The sequence below is a fragment of the Delphinapterus leucas genome, chromosome 13 (assembly GCF_059928025.1).
Source record: "Delphinapterus leucas isolate spDelLeu-1000000601 "Yukka" chromosome 13, BTC_Dleu_Yukka2, whole genome shotgun sequence".
In the NCBI taxonomy this organism is placed as follows: domain Eukaryota; kingdom Metazoa; phylum Chordata; class Mammalia; order Artiodactyla; family Monodontidae; genus Delphinapterus; species Delphinapterus leucas.
Window position 1 is genome coordinate 38,420,398 of NC_143141.1, and position 10,115 is coordinate 38,430,512.

Genomic DNA, 10,115 nt, shown 5'->3' on the forward strand with positions numbered 1-10,115 from the left:
CGCCACACGCGGACAAGAGCGCGAGCAGCCTAGACCCGCCGGAGAAGTCGGTCCTCACTCTTCTGCCGGCTCCTCTGCGCCCGCAGGCATTAAAACCTCACCGAGAGGGCTCGGCCCGGAGGCGCGGACGCGGAGTTGGGCTGGGGGTGCGGGCGCTCCTCTCAGGTGCCCAGACTTGCGGCTGGCGGGAGAAGCTGCACGCGCTCCCATCCGGCCTGGGCTCTCGCACCTGAGGCTCGCCTCCTCTGCTACGGCGAGGTGCGCGTCTCTCACCCCGAGCCCGAACCCCAGCCGGGCCCGAGGCGCAATCTGTTCCCGGCCAGAGCCTTCCAGAGTCCCAGGGCCCCCGCGCCCCCCCCCCCACCCGCAGCCCTGCCGGGAGGATGCGCCCAGCCTACGCCCGGCCGGCGCCTTCCAAAACCACCGCCACACTCGCTTTCACACCAGCGCGAAAAGTGACGCGTACCGGCAGAGCGGTCAGCAAATGACCATCTTATCCGCGAAGCGGGGGAAATCGGGGGAGGGAGTGGGGGGGGTGGGGGGAGAAAGGGGCAAAGGGGCAGTGGTAAGCTGGGGAAAGAAAACAAACAGTCCTGCGTCGCTTCCCCTTTTGTCTTTATACTGCTTGTCTCAAGAAATCAACTTAATCACCGCAAGCCCCCACCAGGCTTGTTTTTGTTTGTGTGACTTAGATCACAGATAGAACTCGAGACCAAATCTCTGAGTGTGTGTTAAGAGAGAAAAGAAGCCGCGCGCCAGGCTACTGATGATGAAGGGACGATGAACTTCTCACCTTTCTTTAACTCACAAAAAACACGTCCTTTTTAAAAAATCCACGCCGCCGTGGGTGTGTGTTTCACTGTTAATTGCGTTTTGCTGGGATGATCTTTTACGACTGGAAAACAAACGGCTGGGAAAATATTCACATTTGGGACAGAAAACATTTTTTATTTATATCTTTGACATTTAAAAGAGCAGAATTAATTTGTCCCGTCTACATTAGCATTGAGAGAAAGTTTCAGAAATCTAACAAGGGGGAAGGGGGGGGAAGAAAAAAGAAAGCGAATAGAAGAAAGGAAAAAGAAAAGCTAGGCTTGGTTTTTCTTATTTCAGACCTGTAATCAATCATTGAAATAGGAAGCAGCAAAATTGTAAAGATTCGATAGATTAAAATGCAAATGAAAGGTAGAAAAAGAAACATTAACATGACGATCAAAGATTTAATAACCGTAAATCAAGTTTTTTTTCTGTTGCAGCTGCAGTTTGTGTGTGTTTATGTTTTAATCATGTTCGTTCCATAAATAAATAATATCTGAAACGAAACTAATTTTTCATTATTTTAACCGTGGGCTATAACAGTAAATATTAAAAATAGAAAACGTACAGGATGCCACATCCCCAACCAAATAAGAGAAAGATTTGTGTTGATTGGTTAAAATCAAGGCGTTTCATTTGTGTGTTTTGGAAAATCAGAGTAGTATGCTAAAAAATTCTATCTCAACTGACAAAGCCCAAAGTTTTATTTTCCCTTTAATATTTTATGTTAACGACAAGACACCATTTATAGTAAATATATGCGTGGCTGCATATCCATTTCAGTCTGAGCATTTTCAAAGAACGAAAGTGCCACAATATTTAAACAATACAAAACACATACTATTTCAAAGTGATTTAACAGAATTCCTGGGAAATAATACTTTTTAGAAGAATCTGCCCTAGAGAAAAATTAAATGATGGTTCGACACAATTAAAACTTTTTTAAAGCTTTATTATTAAAGTTCTTTTTCCAAAGGGGAGTATTTTTGCCCTTCATTTGCTATCATTCGATTTAAGGTCTTATGTCAAGGTGTCAAATTATCGGGACACACTATTTTATTTAACTAGTCCTCATTTTCTTATATGGTGAAGGTTTTTCATTTAGATCTTTTATTTAAAATATTGATTTACATTATTTAGAAATTATTTCTAGAACTTTTAAAATAAACAACTGGTCCTAGTCTTTTCTTTTTTCTCTTTTTGGTAGTCTTATTAACATGGAAGAATTCATCTTCAGAAGACTGGAAACTTATTTTTGGTAATACAGCCTTGCAATGTTTAAAATAAGCTCTTTGCTTAATTTTGTCTTTGAAGGAGTTACTCACCCTAATGTACTGAGATGATGAATTTAAATTGTCTCCATTTCTCCTCTTTCCACAAATTAAAATGATAACCAACCCTGGGATACTTGTTTCTTTTATAAAACCTTTCAGTTAAATGTGAGCTAAGTTGATGTCTACTCCCTCCATCCCAGCCACACAAGCACAGTTTTCACTGTGACAGTCCAATAATGCATTTAGTTTAAAATTACACTTGGACCTTTCCTCCTTTGTGTTTTTTCATTTACTTCAGTGCAACAAGATGACTTGATTTTCTTGGGATTACATGAACTCCATTCAGTGTTACTGGGACATTTCTGCTCAACTAAATACTTGCCTTAATAGACAAATGAACTTCTTTTTATTTGCTGGAGTTTGTAGAAGGCTTCAGATACAGAGCGTGCAACTGATTTAGTTATTGTTGTGAGAATCGAACAGGCACAAAAGTCATTTATCTAAAACGAAGAGATATGACTCTGTAAAAGGGAGAAGCAAGGGCAGAATCATGGGGAATTATTTCAGTTTATAGCTCTTATTAATTAAACCGGATGTGGTTTCATTCTGATCTTTTAGTACCGACCTTGTTAAATGCTCCCAGATACCTTTCCCCCCTCACCCCAATTTTTTCATTCATTAGATAACTTGGGTCCCTTGTTGATGGGGGTTGCTTTTTCTACATTATCTCACTAAGCAGTTGCAGTGTAAAACTGCGCGCATCTTCAGACGATCACACCCTCGCACCCCTCCCGAAAAAAAAAAAAAAAGGAAAAAGAAAAAGAAACGCTTTTCCCATTCAGTTTTAGCATCTTGTTTCGTTGAAATGCAAGACAGGTACTTGATTTAGCATTTAAGCAAAAGGTTACACAAACCGCGTTTTAAAAAGTGTTGGGATGTCCGACAGGGTCAGCCCCAGATCAGATCATTTTTTGAATGCAGACCTAAAGATAATGAGTACTTGTTGTATTAAAGGGGACAAACAGTACTTTGGCTTCCTCTGACCCCAGAATGCACGGCTCGGTTTCATTGATCATCCTCCTTTATGAGATAATGCAATTACAAACATCAATAAGGGGCTGCAAGGGGAATCATTATGCGGTGACAGTGATAAATGACGGTGCAGAAATAGCATGCTTTTTCCCCCCTAACAATCCAGGAGCCCAGGGGCTCCTGGGGCTGAACACAGTCGCCAAGGAAACAGATGACATCCCAAACGGCACCAAAGGAAAAAAAATGAACAGTCTTTCTTTGCCTTTCACTCTTTTCTGTCTTCCAAAGAGTTAGTTTTGGCTCAAGCAGCAGCTGCCACACAGGCATTTCGTTATTTCAGACATTAAAGACTGGAGCGGGCGGTGGGAGTCTCCTCTTCCATCCCCACCCCCACTAGATAACACACAAAGCTCGCTGTTCACAGTTTAGGACTACCTGAAAATGCATGTTTTGAAAATCAGATGGGGTGGTGGTGGTGAGGGAAACGGGGTTTACACAGCCATCGCGTTGTTTTCCCCGCTTGCATGATTGTCCGGTGGAAACTGAGTCTCCAGAACAAGCTGGCGCCTCGTGGGTCTGCCAGTAAGGACTGGGGCGCGTGGCTCGCCTCCATCTCCCTGCGGTGTCAGACGCTGCTCGATGCCAAGGCAGGAGGGTGGTGTTGGGGGGGTGGGTGGGAATGGGGAGCAAGCGTCTGCGAGGGATGTTTGCCGCTTCGCTGACTTTCTTTGAATTGGAATTATCAATGGGCGCAGGGATCTCCCCTAGATCGAGGAATCCGGTTGTCTAAAGGCCCCAGGGTGCCCTCGGCAAGTGGCTTCAAGAGGGCTTCGCTGAGCGATCCCCATCCACCCATGACCCCGCTGGTGGGTGAAGTAGCCGGGCGCCAAAAGGTGATGGGTTACCCGCACTGCGTGCTGGACCTGCGGCTGCGAGGCGGGGGTGGGGGTGGGGGTGTGTGTGCCTGGGGACACTTGGAAGGGAAGGGCAACTCGCCACTTTGGGGGGAAGGAGGAGGAAGAGAGCGCGGAAATGCGAGGGGGTAGCCCCAAGAAGAAAATGGAAGGGAGGGGAGGAAGAGAGCGAGCGAGCGCAATCCCACCCTTCGAGAAGGTCGCCATCCCGAAGAAGGCAGACACAGGGTCCCCTGACCCCTGCGGGAAACGCCCCGGCGTGGAACGCGGGACCCCTGCGCAGCTTACCCTGCCACTCGAAGCCCCCCGCCCTGAGAAGCCGGCCGGGCGGGTGCGGGAGCAGGTGACTTTATTCACTGCTTCCCCAATCAGCGAGGTCCCGGGACTCGTTTTCCGCCTGGAGATTAAGATCATTGCTCGCGTAATGAACTTAATGCTTTAGGGTAGAGGTGAGTGTGTCTGCGAGTGGGCAGGGGTAGGAATTACCGACCCGATCAATGGGAGACTGGCTTAAAACTAAATCCCTTTTCTCCAGGGCTTCAGCGCCTGGGTTTCCCCGCGGTGGGCTGAGCGCGCCGGGCGGGTAGTAGGCAGGACGCGGCCCGCCGTAACTGAGACCCTCAAATGCCCCTCATCTCCCCACCAAGACCCCCGGGATACCCGTTTTTAGGGCAAAGACTCTTAAAAGCTCAAATGTTGGCTAACTGATTGCTCAGTATGTTGGGTTTTTTGTTTTTGTTTTTCCTTTACAGCTCCGCCTTGGGAGAGAAGGTTACGGACTCGTTGGCAGGCAAATGGGGCCAAAATGAGACCCCACCCCACCCCACCTCCCCGCCATCAGCGACCCCCTCAAGGGGCGATTTCCCATTCTCTCTCCTTCACCGTTCTGTCCTGGGCCCTGGGATTCCCAACCTCGTGTAGACTCCGCACCTGGCCAATTGAGTGCCACGGGCTGCCCCACAGTCAAGTGGGTGAGGGGTGGCCCAGGAGAGGGGAGTGAAACGAGGTGAAATGACTGGCCAGGCAGGGCGCCCCACGACCCCATTCCACGCCACTCCACCCGGCGTCCAAGCGCCTACCCGGGAGTTCTGCATCGGCAGGTTTTTACTGTTTTCACTTGGGCCGAGGACCTGCTGGGATCCGAAAGTCAGGAGAAAGTTTGTGGAGGCTTTAAAGTGATCCCGAGGAGCTCCTGCCTAAGGCGTCGGGGTGCTGCCCACGGCTCCCCAGTTGCGCCTGGCGGGCGCTAGCCAGGTCCCAAGTGGCCCCGGGTCCCAAGTTCTCGCAGTCCTGCTCCCGGAGTCGCGGCGGGACTCGGACGCAGAGTCCATCAAGAAGCCTCTCGTCTACCACAAAGCACCCCGAGCCGAGCCGTTCAGAGGGAAGGGGGCCCGGAGTCCCCCAGGAGGTACCTCTCCACAACCTTCTGCGCAGACCCGGGGTCGCCTCGTCTCCAGAGACGAAGTCTGCAGCCCCTTAGACTTGACTTTCCTGTTGGGTTGGGGAGGAGGTAGGAGGCTATTGGAGGTGCCGGAACCGATCCCTCACCCCCCACCCCCAGGGTGCTCTGGGCTCTACGCAGAGACCTGTCCGCCCTGCACCCGCCCAGGACTCAGGATTAGGACGCAGAGGCCGCCGCGCTCAGGCCCGGATCCTCGCAGCTACCGCCGCGGCCCGCGGGATTTCTCGGCGCGCGGAGGCGGGCCCAGCCGCAGCCGCAGCCCCAGCCCCAGGCCACCGGCATCTCCCCTCCCGCCCCGGCCGCAGACTCGGGGGACGCTGCGCACAGCAACCAACCCTGCGCGCAAAGTCTGCGCGCCGCCTGGGAGACGCGGGAGGGAGGGAGGGGGCGGGTGGCGCTGGTGTTTTTGCTTTTCAGAACAAAGTTTCCTAGTAGGCGCCTAGTTCCTGGGGTCGGAGCCTCCCACCTCCGCTTCTTCCTCTCCCTTCTCCCGGCCCCCTAGAGCAGAGCGAGCCGGAGCCTCCGCCCGGGCCTGGCCGCCGCTCGTCCCCTCCCCCGGCGGGGACGCTCGCGCCCCGAGCGCCGCCCTCCCCACCCCGTCCCCGGGCTCCGCGGGGGTGCCTCTCCCCGGGACGAAGCTCTCCGGCTGGGCGCACTGGAAGGAGACACCCGTTGCTTCCCGAGGAACTCCTAATACCATCCATACAGCTTTAATGCGTTTATAATTCGATAAGTGATTTCAATTTGAAATTGTTAGTAACTAATTTTATGGGTAATTTTTCCACATCAAATATTTAAGCATCAGATTAAGGGAGCCAGTTCCGACACAGGATAATAAGGGGGTTTCCCCCCACCCCTCGCGACCCCCGCCTCCCTCGGATTCCTACCGAGTCGTTTTTCCAAATCCCCAAAAGATGGCAGTCGAAGCCGACATTCTTCTTTTCCAGCGGCTCTGCGAAGGGGGGGGGAGAAAGAGGGAAGGAGGGAGAGAAAGAGGGGGAGGGAGAGGCAGAGGGAGAAGGAAAGAGAGACGGTGAAAGGAGAGGGAGAAACTAGACGTTGCACGGACTTTTTCAAAGTAATTCTTTCACACGTTTCTAAAACAGGCAAGAATCAGTGGTGTATTTCCTGGAAGTGCCCAGGCAGAAAAGAAAGCCAAAAAACGTGCCTTGTGGGCTCAGAGCTGGGGATGTGAGAAACTCAGCGCTTTCAAAGTAAACCCTCAATTCAGAGCAGAAGCAGGAGTGGGGAGACTGGGAGAGGGACAGACTGGCTTTTTGATAGTTCTTTGTATTAACATTATATACAAATACTATACAGCTCAGCAACGTGTTTCCTCGACAGAACTCTGCCAGTTACCTAGTGGGGGGGAGGGGAGAAGAGGTGGGGAGGGGAAAGGTGATGGGTGGGGGCGGGCTGCTGTGGGCGGAGGGAAGGCTGGGGCCAGAAGCGGATGAATTGCAGACCAGTTGCCAAAACTTTTTTTTTTTTTTCCTGCTGCTGCTGCGGCTGCCTTTGCTGCTGCCTTTGCTTTGAATGTGGGTAACTAGGAAACAGCAAGCCGTCTGAGAAGACGGAATTTCCAACGTGTAAAATGTTCTTAACGGAACCATTGAGCGAGTGCAATAAGGCGTGAGGGGGAACTAATCTTCCCATTTAAATGTTTGTGGCAATTTTATCTAAATGAATTTTAATGCTAAACGAGGGTAATTCCCCATTTGTAGCGCGTTTACTTCTCCTTCCTGTGCTTCTAAAGCAGTCGAACATCATGCAATGAACAATAACAATAAAAATACTGTCAAGGCATATTATTCATTTCGAATGTGTTATAATTGCAGCTGATTAAATACGATAGGGGAATTTTAAAATTTTTTTCGGAAAAGTATTTAAATCATATTAAAAAGTAGTCTCATTCAACCGGCGCCCACCACCCCCACCCCCCGCAAATAAAAATAAAAATCAGGTACAATTGCGTGCCCTTGTTTAGAAGAGGGCGTTTTGTTTTTGCCTTTTAAGAAACATCAAAAACACTCTCAGCACCTCTATTATTTCCGTCTTTCGGTTAAGGGTCCTCAATAACCTCGGAGCTGGCTCTGAAATTTGCAAGAGGAAAAGCTGAAATAGCATTAAGGGGGAGGTAGGGGTGCCCAGGCAGGGGGAAAAAGGACCCGCCGACAGCAACGCTCACACAAAACCGGCACGCAGAGGGGGGAACGCAGGGAAAGAACACAGGTTGTTTTATTTTTTCTAATTCACTGAACACTAATGATCTTGATTCTCCATAGCCTCCATATTCCCTAATTCTCCTTCACTAGTACCCTTCTTCTCCTAGTGCCTGCCCCCCCTCCCTCCCTCCCTCCCTCCCTCCCTCCTCTTTCTTTCCCTCCCCCACCCGGCAAGAGCTTCCTCAAGAATAAAGGCTGAAAATAACCAACTCACCCGGGCACGGACTGGAGAGGAGGGGCAAATCGATGGTTAGTTTATAAAGTTTATTATTAATTTTTAAAGTAAATAAATGGTTGTTAACTGCTAGTAACCACCTATCAAAAGAGAATTATTTCACGAATAGGGACTATTTATGTAGACGAAGAATTGCCACTGGGTCCAAATAGGAAATTGAAACAATCCCATAGATTTGGGGAGGGGGAGGGCGGAGGCGCGGAGAGGCTGCAGAAGGGTGAGCCTCGCTCCCTTTCTGCTGATCCACGTGTTCGGAAACAAGGCCCCATAAACAAAAGGTGAGAGAGTGCTCTGCCGCTCCAGCAGGTGAGTCAGTCAATCACACGTCACCTAGTAAACCCAACCCACAGCTGGTTTCTCTTCTCAAATAGAAAATAGAATTGTTCAGGGCGGGTTTATAGGGTGACATGGGCCTGAATGTCAGGCTTGAGTTTAAGGCACTCTCCTCCAACCCATCCTTTGTTTACAAAGCAGTCACTACTAAAAGCCTGATTTTTTAAAACGGATTTGCCTTAATTAAAATATTTGTATATTTTCCTTAGCTTTGGGGAGCACTTTTCATAGCCGCAATTTTATTTCAATGAAATTATAAGCTATTACAGCTTAAACATGTTATTTTGTACCATCTAGCTGGCTGCCATGCAGAAATTCTGTACAGCTGTTCTGGAAAATTGGTTAATAACCAGTTTTATCCAATGAGAACATAGAGCATATTTATAAAAATTAGATTTTGAAGTCTGGTCTCTTCCATTCATGTAGTTAATTTCCTAATAAACATATACTGCTCATCCTAGGTAACATCCTTAGTGAAAGATGTAACTCAGTCCTTAGGTTTGCCATTAGGTGCAAGAATAATTTCACTGATATTAAATGAGTAATTCTGTTGGCTGTAATCGGAGTCTACAGTTAGTTTAGTGCCCTTAGGCCTTACATTTGCTGATATTAGTTCATTAAGTCAGCTTAAAGAAATCAGTGCCTATTATTAAATAATTTACTTTGTGGTTCAAATTTTCAAATGCATATGTATCTTAGGGAGCTAAAATTAAGTTTTATATTTACTGCATTGATCATGAAAAATTTGGGGGGCAGTAAACAAATTTTTCAAGCAGTGGAGTCAGCATGACAAAAATAATCTTATTTTTATTTTAGATTCAGATTTCATTACTGCACTCAAACGACTACAACTGGGCTTGGCGTTATTATACAATCCAAACTGTTTCCGTCAGAAACGCTAAGACTCAGTGTGCAATGATTGTTATTAATAATTAGCTCCTTGGTTTCTTGATAGAAAAAGGCTATCAACAAGCATTTGTTTATCCACAACAAAAAGTATAATTAGCTTATCCCACTTAGTAAATCTTGTATGCATGCCAACTCATACCAAACTGCTACTTTTACAAAAAAAAAAATTGCAATAATACAGTTCATTTTTCCAGTCCTTTTTGCACAAAATTTATTTACAATGTCTACATAAATGCTTCAAGGTGGGACTATGGAAAAATACACACATGACCGATGCTTTGCTCAGAAATAAAGTCAACATATTAAAAATAAATCTTCAGTTTATGTTTTTGAGCTGCATGAAACAGGAAGTGATGTATAAGGTGGTGGTTTTTGCATGGGGACAGTGATGCTTGATGTGACACTTAGGCTTCTAAACACACGGCCTTTTGGTTTCCATGCCTCCTCCTACCAGTCTCCTTAAGACAAGGCCTGCAACGGGTGATTAATCATTGTTGATGACTGCAGTTTTTCCCATCCTTCCCGATTTACATCTGTTCAGGCCAATTCAAATATGGTGAGTAAATGAATTAGACATGCAAATTCAAGCCCCAGGCTAGAGAGAGGGAGAGAGAGGAAAAGAGAGAGAGAGAGAGAGAAAGACAGAGAGAGAGCGCGCATGGCTGAAATCCTAGGCGAGAAGAAGGATTCTTCTGCCTGATAGTTATTTTAATGCTCTAAAAATCCTGCAGATCAGACCTTCCCGTCCCTTGCAGGATAACTGTAAGGCTTTTTAATGTAAGGAGGCTTCTGGAGGAAGTGAAGAGCTATGGAAACAACACACATAGTGTGGAAAAATTTCACATTTTTTTTAAAAAATCTATAAGAAACAACGTAATATGGATAACAGTATAATAGCATTTACAATAGTTCACT

The 10,115-nt window shown here is 47.5% G+C and overlaps 1 protein-coding gene and 1 pseudogene across 6 annotated transcripts in view; both read right to left on the reverse strand.

Moving 5' to 3' along the window:
- Positions 1-361: 361 nt before the first annotated feature.
- On the reverse strand, positions 362-7,853 carry LOC149747732 (uncharacterized; annotated as a pseudogene).
- Positions 7,854-7,910: 57 nt separating this feature from the next.
- The window catches only part of MEIS1 (Meis homeobox 1), a 138,783-nt gene continuing 136,578 nt past the window's right edge, over positions 7,911-10,115 (reverse strand). For 2 of the 6 annotated variants that reach the window (XM_022597328.3, XM_089923082.1), the window contains one exon: positions 7,916-10,115. This exon is cut by the window's right edge and continues 493 nt beyond it. The gene's annotated coding sequence lies outside the window, so the exon portion shown is untranslated. The other 4 variants (XM_089923086.1, XM_089923084.1, XM_089923087.1 and 1 more) reach the window with 4 other exon arrangements.